Below are 23543 nucleotides of genomic sequence, written 5' to 3'. Positions count from 1 at the left end.
CCTGGTGCAGTGGAAGGGTAAAGAGGACAAGCTTGAAGAGCTGTCAGGTTAGATTAGGAAAATACTACTGCCGTCGATCACTTTACTGTGCAACTCTGTATGAGTAGTATTGGGGTCCTGGGTCTTGGCAACTGAGCATTGGAGAAAGTAGCCCTGGCACACCTGCTCCCAAAAAACTTTCTGAGATTCAGAGAAGAGGCCTCGACTATCACTCCTTCAGTGTCTTGTGTGTTACAGTTGTGACAGGATAGGACCTAGAGGTTTTTAACCTCAGGGGTTTAGCACGCTGTGCAAGTTAGAAGGATGGCTATCATGATAACCCAGATATCCATTTAACTATCATGACACAATGACTATATGAAGTCCCAAATCAATCCCTGGCCCCTAACCCCTAGGCACTTGTGTAGGTCTGAGATGATTGAATAGGCCTGCGTCCATATTATGGCACTATACAACTAACTGCCTAGGGGGTTATGGGCTATGGGTTGATTTGGGACTTCATATAGTCATTGTGTCATGATATCTGGGTTATCATGATAGCCATCCTTCTGTCTTGCACAGCGTGCTAAACCCCTGAGGGTAAAAACCTCTAGGTTCCATCCCGTCACAACTGTAACACACAAGACACTGAAGGAGTGATAGTCGAGGCCTCTTCTCTGAATCTCAGAAAGTCTTTTGGGAGCAGGTCTGCCATAGAAGGGGGAAGTATCTATGGCCAGAGCGACGCTAGGTACAGAAACTGGGACATTGCTGTTCCCCTGAGGAGGTGAGATAGCTCCCAGCGAGAGACCTGCTGCTGCCTCCTCCGGTAGCTTGAGAGTCTCTCCAAGTCTACAGTCTCTGCAGCGACATTTAAAGGATTTGGGCGCCTTTGACAGTCAACCACAGTCAACGGATAGGGCCTGCAGGGCTTACAGGGACTTTGTGAGAGTCTGAGCATCAGCTGGGTTTGATCTAGCCTCCAGCAGTATGGGTCAACCTCAAAGATTAGGAATGTATCGGAAGACACCATTGCAGGTAAACCCGCCGAAACTCCAGGTATGGCAAGTAAATCCTTCAGGCACATTCCTGGTCGAAATTAAAAGCGCTACAGGACAAGATACCAAATTCATCTGCTAGTGTTCTAAGAAATGCCAATGCTTTGGGCACGTACTGTGTGCACTTTTGATCTGGACACTAATAATCGTTATCCTCTGCGTTTCTCTGTCTCTTCGTAAATGTTTCTCTCTTTTCCGTAGCTCATATTTCTCCTCTCTCTTTACATGAAACTCACTTGTTTGTTCTATTCTAGCTCTACTTTATACCCTTCCACTGGCCCCCAAATCATCATAATCATCATCATCATCATCATCATCAGTTATTAATTAATTTCCTAGACAGATCATTTTAGAGTTGCTAGGTACCTAAACATCAAGTATGTCAGTAGTCTGTTGAAAAGGATGGTTTCCATGACAACCAAACCCCCAGACAAAGTTGTTCTAACTGGCCTGCCAATCAGACCCAAGCAAGAAAGAAACATGAAGGACAACGCTCTTTTCCCTAAGGTTGAAGAGACTGAAATGCCAAATGTCAACATCCATGGAGACTAACAATACTACAATTCAATGCATACGTTCATGTCTATTTGAAAACTAAGGCTTTGTCCTAGATGGCACCCTATTCACTATGCATTGCACTTAGGGCTCTGGTCAAAAGGAGTGCACTGCATAGGGAATAGGGTGACATTTGGGACGTAACACACCTAATTTTTCACTCAACGTCAATTTGTACTTTCTTCATGCGCAACTCAGACCTACCACACCACGATACAGGGTCTTGGTGTTTTAAAGGATTTATATACAGTGAGGGAAAAAAGTATTTGATCCCCTGCTGATTTTGTACGTTTGCCCACTGACAAATAAATGATCAGTCTATAATTTTAATGGTAGGTTTATTTGAACAGTGAGAGACAGAATAGCAACAAAAAAATCCAGAAAAACACATGTCAAAAATGTTAGAAATTGATTTGCATTTTAATGAGGGAAATAAGTATTTGACCCCTCTGCAAAACATGACTTAGTACTTGGTGGCAAAAACCTTGTTGGCAATCACAGAGGTCAGACGTTTCTTGTAGTTGGCCACCAGGTTTGCACACATCTCAGGAGGCATTTTGTCCCACTCCTCATTGCAGATCTTCTCCAAGTCATTAAGGTTTCGAGGCTGACGTTTGGCAACTCGAACCTTCAGCTCCCTCCACAGATTTTCTATGGGATTAAGGTCTGGAGACTGGCTAGGCCACTCCAGGACCTTAATGTGCTTCTTCTTGAGCCACTCCTTTGTTGCCTTGGCCGTGTGTTTTGGGTTATTGTCATGCTGGAATACCCATCCACGACCCATTTTCAATGCCCTGGCTGAGGGAAGGAGGTTCTCACCCAAGATTTGACGGTACATGGCCCCGTCCATCGTCCCTTTGATGCGGTGAAGTTGTCCTGTCCCCTTAGCAGGAAAACACACCCAAAGCATAATGTTTCCACCTCCATGTTTGACGGTGGGGATGGTGTTCTTGGGGTCATAGGCAGCATTCCTCCTCCTCCAAACACGGCGAGTTGAGTTGATGCCAAAGAGCTCCATTTTGGTCTCATCTGACCACAACATTTTCACCCAGATCTCCTCTGAATCATTCAGATGTTCATTGGAAAACTGCAGACGGGCATGTATATGTGCTTTCTTGAACAGGGGGACTTTGCGGGTGCTGCAGGATTTCAGTCCTTCGCGGCGTAGTGTGTTACCAATTGTTTTCTTGGTGACTATGGTCCCAGCTGCCTTGAGATCATTGACAAGATCCTCCCGTGTAGTTCTGGGCTGATTCCTCACCGTTCTCATGATCATTGCAACTCCACGAGGTGAGAACTTGCATGGAGCCCCAGGCCGAGGGAGATTGACAGGTTTTTTGTGTTTCTTCCATTTGCGAATAATCGCAACAACTGTTGTCACCTTCTCACCAAGCTGCTTGGTGATGGTCTTGTAGCCCATTCCAGCCTTGTGTAGGTCTACAATCTTGTCCCTGACATCCTTTGAGAGCTCTTTGGTCTTGGCCATGGTGGAGAGTTTGGAATCTGATTGACTGATTGCTTCTGTGGACAGTTGTCTTTTATACAGGTAACAAACTGAGATTAGGAGCACTCCCTTTAAGAGTGTGCTCCTAATCTCAGCTCGTTACCTGTATAAAAGACACCTGGGAGCCAGATATCTTTCTGATTGAGAGGGGGTCAAATACTTAGTTCCCTCATTAAAATGCAAATCAATTTATAACATTTTTGACATGCATTTTTCTGGATTTTTTTGTTGTTATTCTGTCTCTCACTGTTCAAATAAACCTACCATTAAAATTATAGACTGATCATTTCTTTGTCAGTGGGCAAACGTACAAAATCAGGAGGGGATCAAATACTTTTTTCCCTCACTGTATTGACTGAAGCTAATGGTGTTATTAATGACACAAAAATATAAGACTGACATGATGAGAGGACCATGAATTTGGATACTTCATGCACTAACGATTTGCTAGCTCAAAGTACTTTTATCATAATGTTGTATGAGTGGAGGCTGAATCCAAGTTATTAAGGCAAGGCATGGCATATAATAAATAAATACTCACCTACATTGTGAATAAGGACAGTTGATCATCATGGAAGCAGCGGGAACAAAAGAGAGAAGAAAAAAGAACATTACTAATTAAAGGATGCACATTTACACAACTTTCATTTGTGAAATGCTGTAGTTCAAGCCTTAGAAACACAAAACATAACAAAAAGTGAATGAATCTCCGTTAGTTTAATTTGTCACGTCCAGAAGTCAACAAGCACCCATTGCCATATTGGTTGTTAACTTGATTGAAAACTCAATGAAAACACCCCATAAGGGATGTAAACAGGCAGAGAACACAGGAGATCACCGGTACAAAGTAAAGCAACAGAACATCAGTATGCAATTGTATTGCTCTGGGCAGGTTAACTATTGTAATTACAGAGTGGTGGATGTTTTAATGCATGCTTTCTTCCCTTGTTCTACAATGGTGGCCAGTGGCAGAATAGGCCAACATGGTCACATACATTTGAATTTAATTCTAGAGGACATCAGGAGTTGGCAAGTCAATCCAAAATGCTAAGGCAATATTATTCCTCCGTTATAATCAACCACTAGACGTTCATACCTCTTGAATGATACTCTTATAACTAAATTGCTTCCCAATTCCCAGAACAAACACTCCAAGGTTTCAGAGCCTGGAAAACAGGCAAGTGTACTCAATTGTCATACTTGAGTAAAAGTAAAGATACCTTAATAGAAAATGACTCAAGTAAAAGTGAAAGTCACCCATTAAAATACAACTTGAGTAAAAGTCAAAGTATTTGGATTTAAATATAAGTAAGTATCAAAAGTAAATATAATTGCTGAAATATACTTAAAAATCAAAAGTAAAAGTATAAATCATTTCAAATTCCTTATATTAAGCAAACCAGAAGGCACCATTTATTTTATTAATGGATAGCCAGGGGCACACTCCAACACTCAGACATTTGTGTATTTCTATTTATTAGGGATCCCCGTTAGCTGCTGCCTAAGCAGCAGTTACTCTTCCTGGTGTCCAAACACATTAAGGCACATATATTACACATAAAGCAAAATATAAAACTGTACGTCACATAACATTATTACACCACTACATATCTACAATACAAAATGTATAATACCACCATACAACAAAATTACAATGTTTGTGTGTTTAGAGTGCATGTGCTAGCATGTGTGTGCGTATGCGTGTGTCTGTACCTGTGTGTGTGTGTCACTTCACAGTCCCCGCTGTTCCATAAAATGTGTTTTTATCCGTTTTTTAAATCTGATTCTACTGCTTGCATCAGTTACAAATTAATTACAAACGAAACATTTGTGTTTGTGAGTCCACCAGATCAGAGGCAGTAGGGATGACCAGGGATGTTCTCTTAATAAGTGCGTGAATTGGACCATTTTCCTCTCCTGCTAAGCATTCAAAATGTAACGAGTACTTTGGGTGTCAAGGAAAATGTATGGAGTAAAAATGACATTATTTTCTTTAGGAATGTAGTGAAGTAAAAGTAAAAGTTGACAAAAATATAAATAGTAAAGTAAAGTACACATACCCCAAAAAACTACTCAAGTAGTACTTTAAAGTATTTTTACTTAAGTACTTTACACCACTGAGTGTACTTGGTATTCCAAATTCAAACTGCTCACATAGTAGAGGCCTGCATCTAACTAATAGCATGATTTAGTGTCCCTGGTGTTAGCGACACTAGCAGATCAGTGGCTCTCTCCCCAAAAGCTGTGGCCAGTGGGCGCTCATAAATCGTAGGTGGATTTACTTACTACCTTTAAAAATATAGGAGCTTGAGACCACATTTTACAGCGAGATAGGTTTCCCAGCCCAGCCGGCATCGAGAGAGAGTGTGTGGAGAGGCCACAGTGAAAAATGACAGCATCACCCTGGATCCGGCCCATATATCATTCAGGGGTCAATTCTGTGTGAAAGCAGGGATGGAGACATAGGGAGACGGGGGATGAAGAGAGGCATTTTGTGAGGTACTGTGGCTCTTGCAAGGTGGTGAGGAACTAGTAAAGATAGATAGGACCTGGCATAGTCTTGTAGAGAGATTGGTTGATACTGTCCCTTAAACCCTTAAGAAAACTACTTGGACGTGTTCCATTATTTGTTGTAGTGACTTTCCTGGTGAATTTCTCAAAGACATTTTGGTCATTCAGTACATACATTTTAAGTCACAAAATTAAGATTAACTAAATATTTAGGTAGAAATAATAAATGTATCAATGTAGTCTGCACTCCTGTTGTGTTACTATTATAAATGGTGCACACACTCCGCATATTAATCAGAACACAAACTGCTGAGGCAAATTGAGTAGGCATCTGCACAACAAACAAATAATAGCAATGGATAAGTGACGAACCAACAGTCCCTGGGTACCACCACTCATCATCCACTGCAACTACTAACCAATCCAACTCAATGCAGCCTAGGGCAGTTTTTTATTTCCACCATTTAAATGAAATTATTTATAAAAACATTTTATCGACTCCCTTGATATTATGAGTTTGACAATGATCTAAAGACATGACACACTTTCAGGCAAATAAACACATGGCTGGGCTTGTGCCTAATGTGGTTATTTCACATGGTAATGGCTATTATTCGACTCCTGATGCGGTCTGCACTAGTCTAGCCCAATAAAGAGAATAATGCAGTATGGTTTCTGATACCATATTATTTAGTAAAGCAATATAAATGATTAATTATAGCACTATGCATAATGATGATACTGAAATGTACCGACTGTCAGTACGGCTGATTTCCTATATTCCCATAACTTCAAAGTTAATGGCTTTCGCAAAACCACAGACTGACGGGTGGTTATGTGAGTCATCACACAAGGTCTTATCATGGAATAGGAGATCAGAGAAACACAGTCCAACACTGCAGTGATATTCAGCACTGCAGTGAAAGGGCCTCCAGAAAAGGTCTCCCATGGTAGAAGTGAATAGGACAGAGCTTAATTACCTCGGAAAGGCATGTTAATGAAATACTAATATGCCTCCAATTTGAATCTTCCGGCTTCGCCATCCAATAAAGTGATCCCAAGGACTTCAGCCCTTCTGTGAGTAAGCCCAATTACTGTTAATTATCATCCCTCACATGACGGAAGGCAGTTTAGAAACCATTATTTATGGGGATGAAACCTTCTCCTGCCGCCTCGTCCTTTGATGGAGGACACCCAGGCATTTAGTGAACTGTGTGTGGAGAAATGAGAGATCCGCTTCTTTAAGCAGTGGCTCTTTGAGAGGAGAGAGAGACGTACTCAGTCTGCCAGTGAACTCATTGCTGCGTCTTGTCAGTTAGACATTGGAGAACAGTCCAATTGGAGTTCTTGAGAGGGGAAAAGGGAGCCGGAGAGTTGATTGTGGGTTTCTTTCCAGCATGGCTGCTTTAAAGCACTAATTAGTAGGGAATGAACTCAAATAACCACGTTCAGTTTTTTTCTCAGCTGTAAATCCGGGCAGTGTCGAGACTGTTCTCTGAGACTTAGAAAATCTCTAAATCTTGGTTGAGAATCTAGGTGGAGGGTAATGGAATTTACGCTGTCGGCATCCTCCAACACCAAATAGCCGTCTCACAAGACTGTGCACTGCACTGAACCACAATCTGATAACATAAGTCAAAGGCTACTCTTGAAGTCCTGGCAAGGAGAGAGAGAAAAAGGACAAGAGAAGATATTCTCAAAACAGCCCAAGATAAAGCAATTTTCCCTGATCTGAGGCAATCTTTTGACTCTTTCTCATTCGGTGATGGCCAAATATCACTACCTTTGCTCTCCCATCACTCAAGTGCATCCACTGGTCCAAGAACTTGATTGTTGGCAGATGAGTCTGGAATGGTTGATGTACAGTATCCAACAGTACAAATGGTCTGGAACAAAACTGTTTCTCTCTGAAGTCTGAGTGGCCTAATGAAAGGTGGATGGAAATAATTCTGGGCACAATGTAAAAACTGCCTCCAACAAAAGTGACAAATGAAGAACATTACAGTGCTACTACTTCATATACTGTGTCATCATATTATTGATTTGATCTATATCATTGTATTGATTGCTCTCATAGTGAACATTGTTTTCTTTTAAATTCTAGTGAAATCTTCCAATAATGTCATAGATTAACCTACAAAGCAAGTAAAGCAAGTCACCAGCAGCACCAGGTTTTCAAGCGACGGATTGTTTTGAAATTGTTAACTTCATGATCCACTGTGTGAGTAACAGCTACAGAAAGCTTGATTGTATCAGGTAGAATAGAATTAGTTCTGTGGATTATACTTTCTCCTGAGCAAGTCTCTTTGATAGGGATTTCACAGATCTTTCACATATCAGAATCACAACATAACCAGTTAGATTTTTTTTTAGAGGTCAAGGTCAAAAGAGCTCAATGATTAAAGTAATTGTTGTAATATGGCTTGATCATGAACCTTTTAATGGACTAATTCCACCAACGTGTTATATGAAAGGGGTATTAAGATCCAGATTATACTAGGAAATCTAAAATGTTGAATAGGGAGAAATGTAATGACACATACTGTAACTTGAGAGAAAGATGTACGTGTTAATTTGAGAGTGAAGAATGGCGATTCCAGCCTTTTCTTTAGTTTTCAAATAAAAATGGCCAGAATCTAAACATTTAGTATGTAGCTGGAAATGAAAAGAATCTCTTGCCAGTTATCAACCCTTTTTTGCAACATTGCGTTTGTTTGCCGAGGAGTCTCTTAGAGACCCTGCTTTGTTCAGCTTATTTATTTTGTGTGTTTTGTTTTTCCTCGCAAACATACCTGCAAGCCCTCTTTATCTCTATGATTACTTCCCCAGAGGTGGGGATGAGAGGCTTGTCCTGATTTTAGAAGTGTAATGAAAACTCTCCTGAGGTATACAGTGGGGAAAAAAAGTATTTAGTCAGCCACCAATTGTGCAAGTTCTCCCACTTAAAAAGATGAGAGAGGCCTGTAATTTTCATCATAGGTACACGTCAACTATGACAGACAAATTGAGGAAAAACAATCCAGAAAATCACATTGTAGGATATTTAATGAATTTATTTGCAAATTATGGTGGAAAATAAGTATTTGGTCACCTACAAACAAGCAAGATTTCTGGCTCTCACAGACCTGTAACTTCTTCTTTAAGAGGCTCCTCTGTCCTCCACACGTTACCTGTATTAATGGCACCTGTTTGAACTTGTTATCAGTATAAAAGACACCTGTCCACAACCTCAAACAGTCACACTCCAAACTCCACTATGGCCTAGACCAAAGAGCTGTCAAAGGACACCAGAAACAACATTGTAGACCTGCACCAGGCTGGGAAGACTGAATCTGCAATAGGTAAGCAGCTTGGTTTGAAGAAATCAACTGTGGGAGCAATTATTAGGAAATGGAAGACATACAAGACCACTGATAATCTCCCTCGATCTGGGGTTCCACGCAAGATCTCACCCCGTGGGGTCAAAATGATCACAAGAACGGTGAGCAATAATCCCAGAACAACACAAGGGGACCTAGTGAATGACCTGCAGAGAGCTGGGACCAAAGTAACAAAGCCTACCATCAGTAAAACACTACGCCACCAGGGACACAAATCCTGCAGTGCCAGACGTGTCCAGGCCCATCTGAAGTTTGCTAGAGTGCATTTGGATGATCCAGAAGAGGATTGGGAGAATGTCATATGGTCAGATGAAACCAAAATAGAACTTTTTGGTAAAAACTCAACTCGTCGTGTTTGGAGGACAAAGAATGCTGAGTTGCATCCAAAGAACACCATACCTACTGTGAAGCATGGGGGTGGAAACATCATGCTTTGGGGCTGTTTTTCTGCAAAGGGACCAGGACGACTGATCCATGTAAAGGAAAGAATGAATGGGGCCATGTATCGTGAGATTTTGAGTGAAAACCTCCTTCCATCAGCAAGGGCATTGAAGATGAAACGTGGCTGGGTCTTTCAGCATGACAATGATCCCAAACACACCGCCCGGGCAACGAAGGAGTGGCTTCGTAAGAAGCATTTCAAGGTCCTGGAGTGGCCTAGCCAGTTTCCAGATCTCAACCCCATAGAAAATCTTTGGAGGGAGTTGAAAGTCCGTGTTGCCCAGTGACAGCCCCAAAACATCACTGCTCTAGAGGAGATCTGCATGGAGGAATGGGCCAAAATACCACCAACAGTGTGTGGAAACCTTGTGAAGACTTACAGAAAATGTTTGACCTGTGTCATTGCCAACAAAGGGTATATAATAAAGTACAGTGGGGGAAAAAAGTATTTAGTCAGCCACCAATTGTGCATGTTCTCCCACTTAAAAAGATGAGGGAGGCCTGCAATTTTCATCATAGGTACACGTCAACTATGACAGACAAATTGAGGAGAAAAAATCCAGAAAATCACATTGTAGGATTTTTAATGAATTTATTTGCAAATTATGGTGGAAAATAGGTATTTGGTCACCTACAAACAAGCAAGATTTCTGGCTCTCACAGACCTGTAACTTCTTCTTTAAGAGGCTCCTCTGTCCTCCACTCGTTACCTGTATTAATGGCACCTGTTTGAACTTGTTATCAGTATAAAAGACACCTGTCCACAACCTCAAACAGTCACACTCCAAACTCCACTATGGCCAAGACCAAAGAGCTGTCAAAGGACACCAGAAACAAAATTGTAGACCTGCACCAGGCTGGGAAGACTGAATCTGCAATAGGTAAGCAGCTTGGTTTGAAGAAATCAACTGTGGGAGCAATTATTAGGAAATGGAAGACATACAAGACCACTGATAATCTCCCTCGATCTGGGGCTCCACGCAAGATCACACCCCGTGGGGTCAAAATGATCACAAGAACGGTGAGCAAAAATCCCAGAACCACACGGGGGGACCTAGTGAATGACCTGCAGAGAGCTGGGACCAAAGTAACAAAGCCTACCATCAGTAACACACTACGCCGCCAGGGACTCAAATCCTGCAGTGCCAGACGTGTCCCCCTGCTTAAGCCAGTACATGTCCAGGCCCGTCTGAAGTTTGCTAGAATGCATTTTGGATGATCCAGAAGAGGATTGGGAGAATGTCATATGGTCAGATGAAACCAAAATATAACTTTTTGGTAAAAACTCAACTCGTCGTGTTTGGAGGACAAAGAATGCTGATTTGCATCCAAAGAACACCATACCTACTGTGAAGCATGGGGGTGGAAACATCATGCTTTGGGGCTGTTTTTCTGCAAAGGGACCAGGACGACTGATCCATGTAAAGGAAAGAATGAATGGGGCCATGTATCGTGAGATTTTGAGTGAAAACCTCCTTCCATCAGCAAGGGCATTGAAGATGAAACGTGGCTGGGTCTTTCAGCATGACAATGATCCCAAACACACCGCCCGGGGCAACGAAGGAGTGGCTTCGTAAGAAGCATTTCAAGGTCCTGGAGTGGCCTAGCCAGTCTCCAGATCTTAACCCCATAGAAAATCTTTGGAGGGAGTTGAAAGTATGTGTTGCCCAGCGACAGCCCCAAAACATCACTGCTCTAGAGGAGATCTGCATGGAGGAATGGGCCAAAATACCAGCAACAGTGTGTGAAAACCTTGTGAAGACTTACAGAAAACGTTTAACCTGTGTCATTGCCAACAATTATTTTCCACCATAATTTGCTAATAAATTCATTAAAAATCCTACAATGTGATTTTCTGGAGAAAAAAAATCTCATTTTGTCTGTCATAGTTGACGTGTACCTATGATGAAAATTACAGGCCTCTCTCATCTTTTTAAGTGGGAGAACTTGCACAATTGGTGGCTGACTAAATACTTTTTTCCCCCACTGTATTGAGAAACTTTTGTTATTGACCAAATACTTATTTTCCACCATAATTTGCAAATAAATTCATTAAAAATCCTACAATGTGATTTTCTGGATTTTTTTTCCTCAATTTGTCTGTCATAGTTGACATGTACCTATGATGAAAATTACAGGCCTCTCTCATATTTTAAAGTGGGACTTGCACAATTGGTGGCTGACTAAATTATTTTTTTCCCCACTGTACATACACGCACACACACACACACACCCACACACACACAAACACACACACTGGGACTTTAATGCAGGGAAACTTAAATCTGTTCTACCTAATTTCTACCAGCATGTTAAATGTGCAACCAGAGGGAAAAAAAACTCTAGACCACCTTTACTCCACACACAGAGACGTATACAAAGCTCTCCCTCGCCCTCCATTTGGCAAATCTGACCATAACTCTATCCTCCTGATTCCTGCTTATAAGCAAAAACTAAAGCAGGAAGCACCAGTGACTCGGTTAATAAAAAAGTGGTCAGATGACGCAGATGCTAAGCTACAGGACTGTTTTGCTAGCACAGACTGGAACATGTTCCGGGATTCTTCAGATAGCATTGAGGAGTACACCACATCAGTCACTGGCTTCATCAATAAGTGCATCGATGATGTCGTCCCCACAGTGACCATACGTACATACCCCAACCAGAGGCCATGGATTACAGGAAACATCCGCACTGAGCTAAAGGGTAGAGCTGTCGCTTTCAAGGAGCAGGACTCTAACCCGGACGCTTATAAGAAATCCCGCTTTGCCCTCCGACGAACCATCAAACAGGCAAAGAGTCAATACAGGACTAAGATTGAATCGTACTACACCGGCTATGACGCTCGTCGGATGTGGCAGGGCTTGAAAACTATTACAGACTACAAAGGGAAGCACAGCCGCGAGCTGCCCAGTGACACAAGCCTACCAGACGAGCTAAACCACTTCTATGCTCGCTTCGAGGCACGCAACACTGAAGCATGCATGAGAGCACCAGCTGTTCCGGATGGCTATGTGATCACGCTCTCCGTAGCCGATGTGAGTAAGACTTTTAAGCAGGTCAACATTCACAAGGCCGCAGGGCCAGACGGATTACCAAGACGTGTACTCCGAGCATGTGCTGACCAACTGGCTAGTGTCTTCACTGACATTTTCAACATGTCCCTGACAGAGTCTGTAATACCTATATGTTTCAAGCAGACCACCATAGTCCCCGTGCCCAAGGACACTAAGATAACCTGCCTAAATGACTACCGACCCGTAGCACTGACGTCTGTAGCCATGAAGTGCTTTGAAAGGCTGGTCATGGCTCACATCAACAGCATTATCCCAGAAACCCTAGACCCACTCCAATTTGCATACTGCCCCAACATATCCACAGATGATGCAATCTCTATTGCACTCCACACTGCCCTTTCCCACCTGGACAAGAGGAACACCTATGTGAGAATGCTATTCATTGACTACAGCTCAGCATTCAACACCATAGTGCCCTCAAAGCTCATCACTAAGCTAAGGATCCTGGGACTAAACACCTCCCTCTGCAACTGGATCCTGGACTTCCTGACGGGCCGCCCCCAGGTGGTAAGGGTAGGTAACAACACACTTGCCACACTGATCCTCAACACGGGGGCCCCTCAAGGGTGCGTGCTCAGTCCCCTCCTGTACTCCCTGTTCACCTATGACTGCATGGCCAGGTACGACTCCAACACCATCATTAAGTTTGCCGACGACACAACAGTGGTAGGCCTGATCACCGACAACGATGAGACAGCCTATAGGGAGGAGGTCAGAGACATGGCTGTGTGGTGCCAGGATAACAACCTCTCCCTCAACGTGTCCAAGACAAAGGAAATGATTGTGGACTACAGGAAAAAAAAGAGAACTGAGCATGCCCCTATTCTCATCGACGGGGCTGTAGTGGAATAGGTTGAGAGCTTCAAGTTCCTTGGTGTCCACATCACCAACGAACTATCATGGTCCAAACACACCAAGACAGTCGTGAAGAGGGCACAACAAAGCCTATTCCCCCTCAGGAGACTGAAAAGATTCGGCATGGGTCCTCAGATACTCAAAATATTCTACAGCTGCACCATCGAGAGCATCCTGACTGGTTGCATCACCGCCTGGTATGGCAACTGCTTGGCCTCCGACCGCAAGGCATTACAGAGGGTAGTGCGTACGGCCCAGTACATCATTGGGGCCAAGCTTCCTGCCATCCAGGACCTCTATACCAGGCGGTGTCAGAGGAAGGCCCTCAAAATTGTCAAAGACTCCAGCCACCCTAGTCATAGACTGTTCTCTCTGCTACCGCACGGCAAGCCGTACCGGAGTGCCAAGTCTAGGTCCAAAAGACTTCTCAACAGCTTCTACCCCCAAGCCATAAGACTCCTGAACATCTAATCATGGCTACCCGGACTATTTGCACTGCCCTCCCACCCCATCTTTTTACGCTGCTGCTACTCTGTTAATTATTTATGCATAGTCACTTTAACTCTACCCACATGTACCTATTACTTCAACTACCTCAACTAGCCGGTGCCCCCGCACATTGACTCTGCACCGGTACCCCCCCTATATATATAGCCTCCCTACTGTTATTTTATTTTACTTCTGCTCTTTTTTTCTCTACACTTTTTTGTTGTTGTTTTATTTTACTTTTTTATAAAAAAGAAATGCACTGTTGGTTAAGGGCTGTAAGTAAGCATTTCACTGTACTGTCTGCACCTGTTGTATTCGGCACATGTGGCCAATAAAATTTGATTTGATTTGACACACCTTCTCTCACAGAAAATCCCTCTTCTTCTCTGAGTCTGATGTCTGACAGTGTATTCATAATTAGAATCACAGACTTAAAGGCCCACTAATAGTTTTCTCCCTCTTCCTCTCTTGCTCAGCGGATAACTCACAGTCAATGATTAAGGCTGATTTTTGATGACTATGATGATAATGACATTCATCCTGCCCAGAGATGAAGGAATAAAATGTCATTACCGTTTTGGCTAGCAGATGTTGCCCGCTTCTATCTGTTAGTCCGCTGTTCTATTGTTGGTAAGAAAGTGCATTCAGCACGATTTTGAATCATTTCATCACCCCTGTGTATCTATGGAACCCACAACCCCTGTGTAGTCCCCTGTAGCTCAGTTGGTAGAGCATGGTGCTTGCAATGCCAGCGTTGTGGGTTCGTTTCCCACGGGGGGCCAGCAAAAAGAGTGTCTGCTAAATGACATGAATGTAAATAAACTGGACAAAAATATTAACACAATTTGCAACACTTTCAAAGATTTGACTGAGTTACAGTTCACATAAGAAAATCTGTCAATTTAAATACATAAATTAGGCTCTAATCTAAGGATTTCACGACTGGTAATACAGACATGCATCTGTTGGTCACAGATACCTTTAAAAAAAAGGTAGGGGCGTGGATCAGAAAACCAGTCAGTATCTGGTGTGACCATCATTTGCTATATGCAGCGCGACACTGTGCTAAATTGCTCGATATTGGCGGGAACTGGAACACGCTGTCGTCCACGTCGATCCAGAGCATCCGAAACGTGCTCAATGGGTGACATGTCTGGTGAGTATGCAGGCCATGGAAGAACTGGGACATTTTCAGCTTCCAGGAATTGTTTACATATCCTTGCTACATGGGGCCATGCATTATCATGCTGAAACATGAGGTGATGGCGGCGGATAAATAGCACGACAATGGGCCTCAGGATCTCGTCACAGTATCTCTGTGCATTTAAATTGCCATCTATAAAATGCAATTGTATTGACCACAGCTTATGCCTGCCCATACCATAACCCCACAACCATCATAGGGTACTATGTTCACAAAGTTGACATCAGTAAACCGCTCGCCCACACACGGTGTCTGCCATCTGCCCGGTACAGTTGAAACCCGGGATTAATCCATGAAGAGCAAACTTCACCAGCATGCCAGTTGCCATCGAAGGTGAACATTTGCCCATTGAGATGGTTTCTGACACTTTGGGCAGAAATTATTTGGTTGTGCAAACCCAGAGTTTCATCAGCTGTCCGGGTGGTTGGTCTCAGACGATCCCGCAGCTGAAGAAGCCGGATGTGGAGGTCCTGGGCTGGCGTGGTTACACGTGGTCACGCTCCCTCAAGACTTGAGACATCTGTGGCATTGTGTTGTGTGACAAAACTGCAAATTTTAGAGTGGCCTTTTATTGTCCCCATTACAAGGTGCACCTGTGTAATGATCATGCTGTTTAATCAGCTTCTTGATATGCCACACCTGTCAGGTGGATGGATTATCTTGGCAAAGGACAAACACTCAATAACAGGGATGTAAACAAATTTGTTCACAAAATTTGGGAGAAATATGCTTTTTGTGCGTATGGAACATTTCTGCGATTATTTTATTTCAGCTCGTGAAACATGGGACCAACACTTTACATGTTGCGTTTATATTTTTGTTCAGTATAGATAGTGTCTGATATTTGATATTTGAGGTTGATCCTATCCACACTGTAGAGCCAGTTCAATGTTTGACAAATATATAGTATTTTGAATTTAGACAAAGATATATTTCCTAATAAAATAATCATTGGCTCCTCTTTGCAATATTTAATTCCAAGAACATACGTAAATGACTTAAGTCAATTATTCTGATTCAAAATCCAATTCAGAGATCTTGGTATGTGTCTTGAGGTTCCATTCTTGAATCCAACTCTGCCAAAGTCTCATAAATGTTTTATTCCATTTGAAAAAAAAAAAAATTCCAATAAAATATTTTACTAAAATACATGTTTTTTTTTTTGTCTCTCTGTGTTTCATAATGTTCCTTCAATTCTCAAGAGGCTGAATGTATCTCATAGGAGAAAGCATCCGAGCGAGCCAAACAGTGCCCCTCTGTCTCTCTACGTGTAGGCCATCTGGTCCAAACGAGTATGACATTGTTGCCGCCTGTAGCATTGAAGGCAAGGGAAGCCAGCTAGCATCTGGCCTCCCTTGACAAAAAAGTATAATAAATGAGCATTGAGCTAAACTGAGTGAGCTCAACTGTGAATGGTCCTGGTGCACCAAAAAAAAAGTGTCAAGGGAAACCAGCTTGGATTTGGCGTCAGTTCTATCAAATCCCATTGAGAGCATACGTCATTGACAGACAAACTTGAATTGTTGCATCTCATTGTGTTGTTGCCCTCCGGTGGCTAGCTAACCAGCTAGCTAAAATTGGCCCTTTCCTAAATTAGCCGTGGATGGAGATAGGGATTTGGACTTGTGATTTTACTAATTTTCCATACTGGGCAATGATTATAACGGCGATTCTGATCCAACTATTAATTGATACATTGTTGTGCCCCTGGCCTGAGAGGATGGAAGTTCAATATGTCGCTAGATGTAGAAGGCTAACTAGCTAAAGTTGTCCATGAATGGAAGTTAGGATAGCGAGCAAGCATTTTAGCCAGGTAGCCTAGGACAACAAAAAATACAAGTGTGTACTGTATGACAGAGTGATAGACCGTTCCGTCAACAACGTTGTCCATGAATGGAAGTTAGGCTAGCGAGCAAGCATTTTAGCCAGGTAGCCTAGGACAACAAAAAATACAAGTGTGTACTGTATGACAGAGTGATAGACCGTTCCGTCAACATGAAAGAGAGGAGGATGACATTGGCATTTCTGTACAAGTAGGTTGAGTCAACATGTTTTTCTACTTGCACGAATGCGCACACACGCAAGCACACACACACACACACACACACACACACACAGAAATCAGAAACATGGACAGCCACATCATATTTACCTTACGTTTATTGGACTAAATCGTTTTTTGGTATCTTTTAGTTATCACTGTATTAGACTAAGCCGAGGTGGTTTGATGATGTTGAAATATTGAAGTTGAAATGATGCTGGAATAGTGGAGGCAGCTCCTGTTTTCTTTGCGACTTGCGGTAACTCTCTGTGATTCTAAATCAATAGTTGTTTAGTTGTCCGAAAATGTCGGAAACATTAACTTGCTTGACCATGCTGTAGGTCATGTAACTGTCTGTTACTGTACATGAAGTATGCTTTGTGGAGTTCACTGGACTGAGGTTGCTATGTGGTTTTGTAATAAAACAAAGGTGTGGTTGAATGTATTCTGCCACTCTTATTGTCTCGGCCTTAAGGACTATCGATCACGGTCGCAAGGCATATGAATTAACAGGCTATAGAGCAAACAACACAATTATCACAACACATAGGTTGTAATATGGCTTTTTTTTTTGCTTCCCCAGTGATTTTACCCACACACCCCTACTGTTAAAATGCAATATAAGAAGCAAGAATATGGGTTTCTCGTTGAGGTCCTGTTTTACTGCTTGGCTCAGCAGTTTGTTCATTTTTGATTGCGGCTCACCCAAAGATGCTCCTGCAATTAATGAAGCATGCAAGGTTTTTTCTACCTCCTAATGGATGCATAAAGTAACTGACACCCCAGTCCTTGATACAAGAGAATACATTCCTCTTCTGCCGCATACAGGTAGTTCTGAGACGATAAGCATTCGGATAGTCATTCTTGTAAACAATAAAAATGAAAAAAGGCTGAATCATAACTTATAACAATATCTATTAGAAGAAATGTAATTAAAAACCCACAGCCAAAGTGCTAGATTGCACTCATGGGTAGACCTAGGTGGCACTCTCGGCTCAACGGAATCAAATTACTGCAATTCCTCTACACACAGTCCATGCTTTGTGCCCTGCCCGTGTCATAGGGTGGCCTTGTATGAATTTAATTCTCATTGAGCTTTGCATGCTTTCACCAGTGATTGCCCTTAATTGATTGCTGATTTCCCTTAATTTCCCTTAAATGTGTGTGTGCTGTGATTTGGAGATTTGCTGTGCTTAACTGTATAAACTCTATTTTACCACCCTCCTCCTGTGATTGGAGCATCCCCTAACTACGCTCTCTCATTGCAATTCACACCTCTGCCTCCTTTATAACCTGTGGTGCATCTCTGTTAGGGCAGTGCTGGGAGCAGGGGCCTCATTTATAAACTGTGTGTACATACAAAATATACCCCAAATGTGTGTGCGCCAGTTTTCACCCAAAAGTTGGCATTTGTACTTAACTTGAGAATGTGCACACCTCCACGCAAAATTTAGACCATGCATATCCACATCTGCTAGTAGTTGAAATATTGCATTGCAAGCTGGCAAGTAATTATTCTGTGCAAATGGGAGATATGTTGAATAGATTATTCATAAAAAGCAAAAAAACTGGAAAACTGAATTAACAAGAATGCAGCCATTTGCAGTTAGTGAGAAGAGCAAAAATATGTGTTTTCTTTTTAGAATCTAAAATAATTAGACATAGGAATCTTATAATTAGACATAGGAATATTTGTCCTATTTATTTTATTTTCATACATTTGCAGAATATATTGCTCACTTTTTCTGGCCGTGATGGGTTCATATTCTTGAAGGAGCCATATCAAATGACCATGCACATCTCTCATTTAATTGGACCTATGTAGCCTAGTAAAAAGATAGGCTATATCTATTAGTTTATAATACCGGAATACAGTCGAATTGAACAGCTGATCGTTTACATTGAAGTAGGCCTATGTATGCTGGTGCAAGTACTGTAATTGCTTATTTTCTTGTAGCCTGCCCTACAATGTTTCAGAATTTGCGTGCAGTCCATCATATTAAGGTTGGGGGAAAAGTAGATGCAAAACATTGTTGAATTCAAACGTTCTGCTGACAAGTCCATGAAAATGTACCATTGTTTTCTCTTTCAGAAACTGACACAGTCCTTTTCCAGATACAGCATAAATTACTGCTAAAGATTAAAAGATTCTGCCAACACAGTAAATAGACCAGTAGCTTATGTAACATATTTGACAGTATGGGTAGGCTACAGTATTGCTGTGTGATAGGAGTGTGACATCATTGCCTGTTTAATCTCATAGCCTAAACCAAGGCAGGACATATAAACCCACTAATCTATTCATAAACTAAATATTGAACAACAATTTGTCTTTTGCATACCCTGGCCTAATTCCAATTGTTCCAAATTATACAGCAAATAAAAGGTGAACAAAGGGCGCTTTTCAGGTGAAGTTTTAATACTTGTTCACGCGTGCACAGCTATATATAAAGGGAAACATGTGTATGTATGGCGTGCGCCAAGTTTATAAATCGGAATATTTTTGAATGTGTGCAAACTCTTCAGAAATGGCACATGCAGAAATGTAGTGTGGAATTTACGCAATGGTTATAAATGAGGGCCCTGGAGCGCATCCTTGGTGTGAACGATGCAAGTTGTCGGTCGAAGCTGAGCTGCAGAGTTCTGGTTGGACATAGCTCGTAGTGGTGTCCGTCCTAAACCAGTGGCGTGTATTCATGGATACCAAGGGAAGCCATGCTTCTCCAAAAAATTGACCAATACATTTTTTTTGTCTCTCTGTGTTTCATAATTTTCCTTCAATTTGCAAGAGGCTGAATGTATCTCGAAGGAGAAAGCATCCGAGCGAGAGAAACAGCGCCCCTCTGTCTCTTTAGGTGTAGGCCATTTATCTGATGCTGTCTGGTCCAAACGAGCATGACATTGTTGCCGCCCGTAGCATTGAAGGCAAGGGAAGACAGCGAGCATTTGGCCTCCCTTGATAAAAAAAGTATACAAAATTAGCAGATCAGCGTGAGGCTGAACTGAGCGAGTTCAACTGTGAATGGTCCTGGCGCACCAAAAAAAGAGTCAAGGGAACCCAGCTTGGATTTGGAGTCACTCCTATCAAATCCCATTGAGAGCATACGTCATTGACAGAAAAACTTGAGTTTGTGTTGTTGTCCTCCGTTGGCTAGCTACAGTGCCTTGCAAAAGTATTCATCCCCCTTTGTGTTTTTCCTATTTTGTTATTAAGCCCCTAAATAGGATCTGGTGCAACCAATTACCTTCAAAAGTCACATAATTAGTTAAATAAAGTCCACCTGTGTGCAATCTAAGTGTCACATGATCTGTCACATGATCTCAGTATATATACGCCTGTTCTGAAAGGCCCCAGGGTCTGCAACACCACTAAGCAAGGGGCACCACCAAGCAAGCCACCATGCATACCAAGGAGCTCTCCAAACAGGTCAGGGACAAAGTTGTGGAGAAGTACTGATCAGGGTTGGGTTATAACAAATATCCGAAACTTTCAACATCCAACGGAGCACCATTAAATCCATTATAAAAAAATGGAAAGAATATGGCACCACAACAAACCTGCCAAGAGAGGACCGCCCACCAAAACTCATGGACCATGCAAGGAGGGCATTAATCAGAGAGGCAACAAAGAGACCAAAGATAACCCTGAAGGAGCTGTAAAGCTCCACAGCGGAGATTGGAGTATCTGTCCATAGGACCACTTTAAGCCGTACACTCCACAGAGCTGGGCTTTACAGAAGAGTGGCCAGAAAAAAAGCCATTGCTTAAAGAAAAAATAAGCAAACACGTTTGGTGTTCACCAAAAGGCATGTGGGAGACTCCCCAAACTTATGGAAGAAGGTACTCTGGTCAGATGAGACTAAAATTGAGCTTTTTGGCCATCAAGGAAAACGCTATGTCTGGCGCAAACCCAACACCTCTCATCACCCCGAGAACACCATCCCCACAGTGAAGCATGGTGGTTGCAGCATCATGCTGTGGGGATGTTTTTCATCGGCAGGGACTGGGAAACTGGTCAGAATTGAAGGAATGTTGGATAGCGCTAAATACAGGGAAATTCTTGAGGGAAACCTGTTTCAGTCTTCCAGAGATTTGAGACTGGGACGGAGGTTCACCTTCCAGCAGGACAATGACCCTAAGCATACTGCTAAAGCAACACTTGAGTGGTTTAAGGGGAAACATTTAAATGTCTTGGAATGACCTAGTCAAATTGAGAATCTGTGGTATGACTTAAAGATTGCTGTACACCAGTGGAACCCATCTAACTTGAAGGAGCTGGAGCAGTTTTGCCTTGAAGAATGGGTCCTTGTAGTCCTAGGTATTATAACTGTCTTGAGTGGAGAGCAAGCCACAATCTGGATATGTAATGATTGTTGCTATTAAATTATGCTGGTAAACTAAACAAAATTGCCAGTTGGTTCTAATCTTATACTTGTTGAGGTGTTTCCCTCATTTAATATGAACTAATGACATTTTAGTCACAGCCACTCTCGGCCAGGGTTTGACACCTGCAGGGTTTGGAGGAGAAAACAGTGTCAAAAGGTCAGGTTCTTTAAACGTTCATATTAGTTGTTGCTTTCTTCCAATATTGGCAATCAAAACTAACCCATTCTGGCTTCCTTCCACATTGTAGAAGATTGTACCACTCTCCCATGTCAGTGGGTGAAGAATAAGCTGTACAACAACATTAGCCACTGTTACAGATACTTCAATACATCTTGTGTGTTACTGATAGACTTCTTTCATAGTATGAAAATGTATGCACTCACTAACTGGAAGTCACTCTGCTAAATGACTAAAATCAAAAATCATAAAGCTCATTCTCAAAAGGAGCGAGCATGCTAGCTTCATTAATTTAAAATAACTGTCTATGGAGTACTTCTTTGCACCACATTCCCAACCAGTTAGATAATAGTCCACAGATTAACTTCCTTGAACAATTCGAAATAGTTGGCCTTTTGTTTCGAGTGTCACCATATTTCACTCTCTCAACATCTCCCCTTGTCAAATTATTGCTGAACCATTGGGCATTGAAGTTAGCTACTGTTGTGTTAAGGTAGGCAGACCATTTGAATCACATGGTGTACCAAAAAACTATGTTTACACTGTGGTTTGCCTGCTTTTCCTGTCATATTCCAGGTTATTCCTAAATGGCTATCCATGCCGGCACAGCAAGCTTTCTGCATTATCACCACCAACCCCACTTTAGCAGCAGGGAGTTTTCGAGAAATTGAGGAAACATTGATACCACACTCCAAGGTGATCCACCATTTGTTTCTCCTTGCCTGATTGCTTGGTGGACGAGATGGGTTTTCCTCTAGTTTACATTCCGCTCAGGGTTGATGGTTCTAGGCCTGTCAGACAAGAAGCCTATCCTTTCCTTTGAGAGCTGTGGGGAGAGCAAGGCAACAAGTTGAGTTCTGAAGGAGGGTGAACTTCACACTCGCCTAATCTCTACTCGTGATCTGTCTGTCGTTCAGCGGAAGCCGAGCAGCCAGAGCTGGCACTAATTCAATCACTGTCTCTTGATTGGCAGGGGAGCTGGAATGCTCCAGGGAGGGAAAACATCTCTTTTGACCTTAAAAAAGATGGAGGGGGTAGAGAGAAGCTGTCTATTTGACACGTTCCCCAAGGACTGTAGTAAAGACCAGTGACAGGAATTGGTTGGAACCACAGATCCAGTGATCAAGATGAGGAAGAAGTAGAAAATATAAATGTTTAATGGAGCAGTGTGGTGTTGTGAAGATAAAAAATGCTAGGTGGATGTTTTAACAGTTAGATCTGTATGTGGTGAGGAAAGTTTATCAAAGCACGCAGAACTCCTAGGTCCAACTTTTTGCAAATGATGCAGAAAACGTACCATGTTGTTGTGAGGGCATTTTAGGGCATGTCAGATGAGTTGAAATAAACATTTTGTGTGGACAGAACGACTCATTGTAATCTATTATGTAGATATAGACTGTCCTGTATCCAGATGCCAGTTTTTTTGTAATACAGTATGATCAAATCAAACTTTATTTGTCACATGCGCCGAATACAACAGGTGTAGACCTTACCGTGAAATGCTTACTTACAAGCCCTTAACCAACATTGCAGTTCATGAAAATATTTACCAAATAAACCAAGTAAACATTAACGAAGTAAAAAATCATAAAAAGTAACACAATAAAATAACAATTATGAGGCTATATACAGGGGATACCGGTACCGAGTCAATGTGCTGGGGTACAGGTTAGTCGAGGTAATTAGTACATGTAGGTAGGGGTAAAGTGACAATACATAGATATTAGACAGCGGGTGGCAGCAGTGGGGGGGGGTCAATGTAAATAGTCCGGGTGGCCATTTGATTAATTGTTCAGCAGTCTTATGGCTTGGGGGTAGAAGCTGTTAAGGAGCCTTTTGGTCCTAGACTTGGCGCTCCGGTACCGCTTGCCATGTGGTAGCAGAGA

At 42.2% G+C, this 23543-nt stretch overlaps 1 protein-coding gene across 2 annotated transcripts in view; it reads right to left on the bottom strand.

The window, feature by feature from the left end:
* Positions 1–23543, bottom strand: part of LOC121534468 (leucine-rich repeat and immunoglobulin-like domain-containing nogo receptor-interacting protein 2) — a 409153-nt gene that overhangs the window by 98613 nt on the left and 286997 nt on the right. The window lies entirely within an intron of this gene.

Source organism: Coregonus clupeaformis, chromosome 2 (genome assembly GCF_020615455.1).
Source record: "Coregonus clupeaformis isolate EN_2021a chromosome 2, ASM2061545v1, whole genome shotgun sequence".
In the NCBI taxonomy this organism is placed as follows: domain Eukaryota; kingdom Metazoa; phylum Chordata; class Actinopteri; order Salmoniformes; family Salmonidae; genus Coregonus; species Coregonus clupeaformis.
Note: the sequence above shows the minus strand (reverse complement) of the source record. Positions and strands in the feature narration are given on the sequence as shown.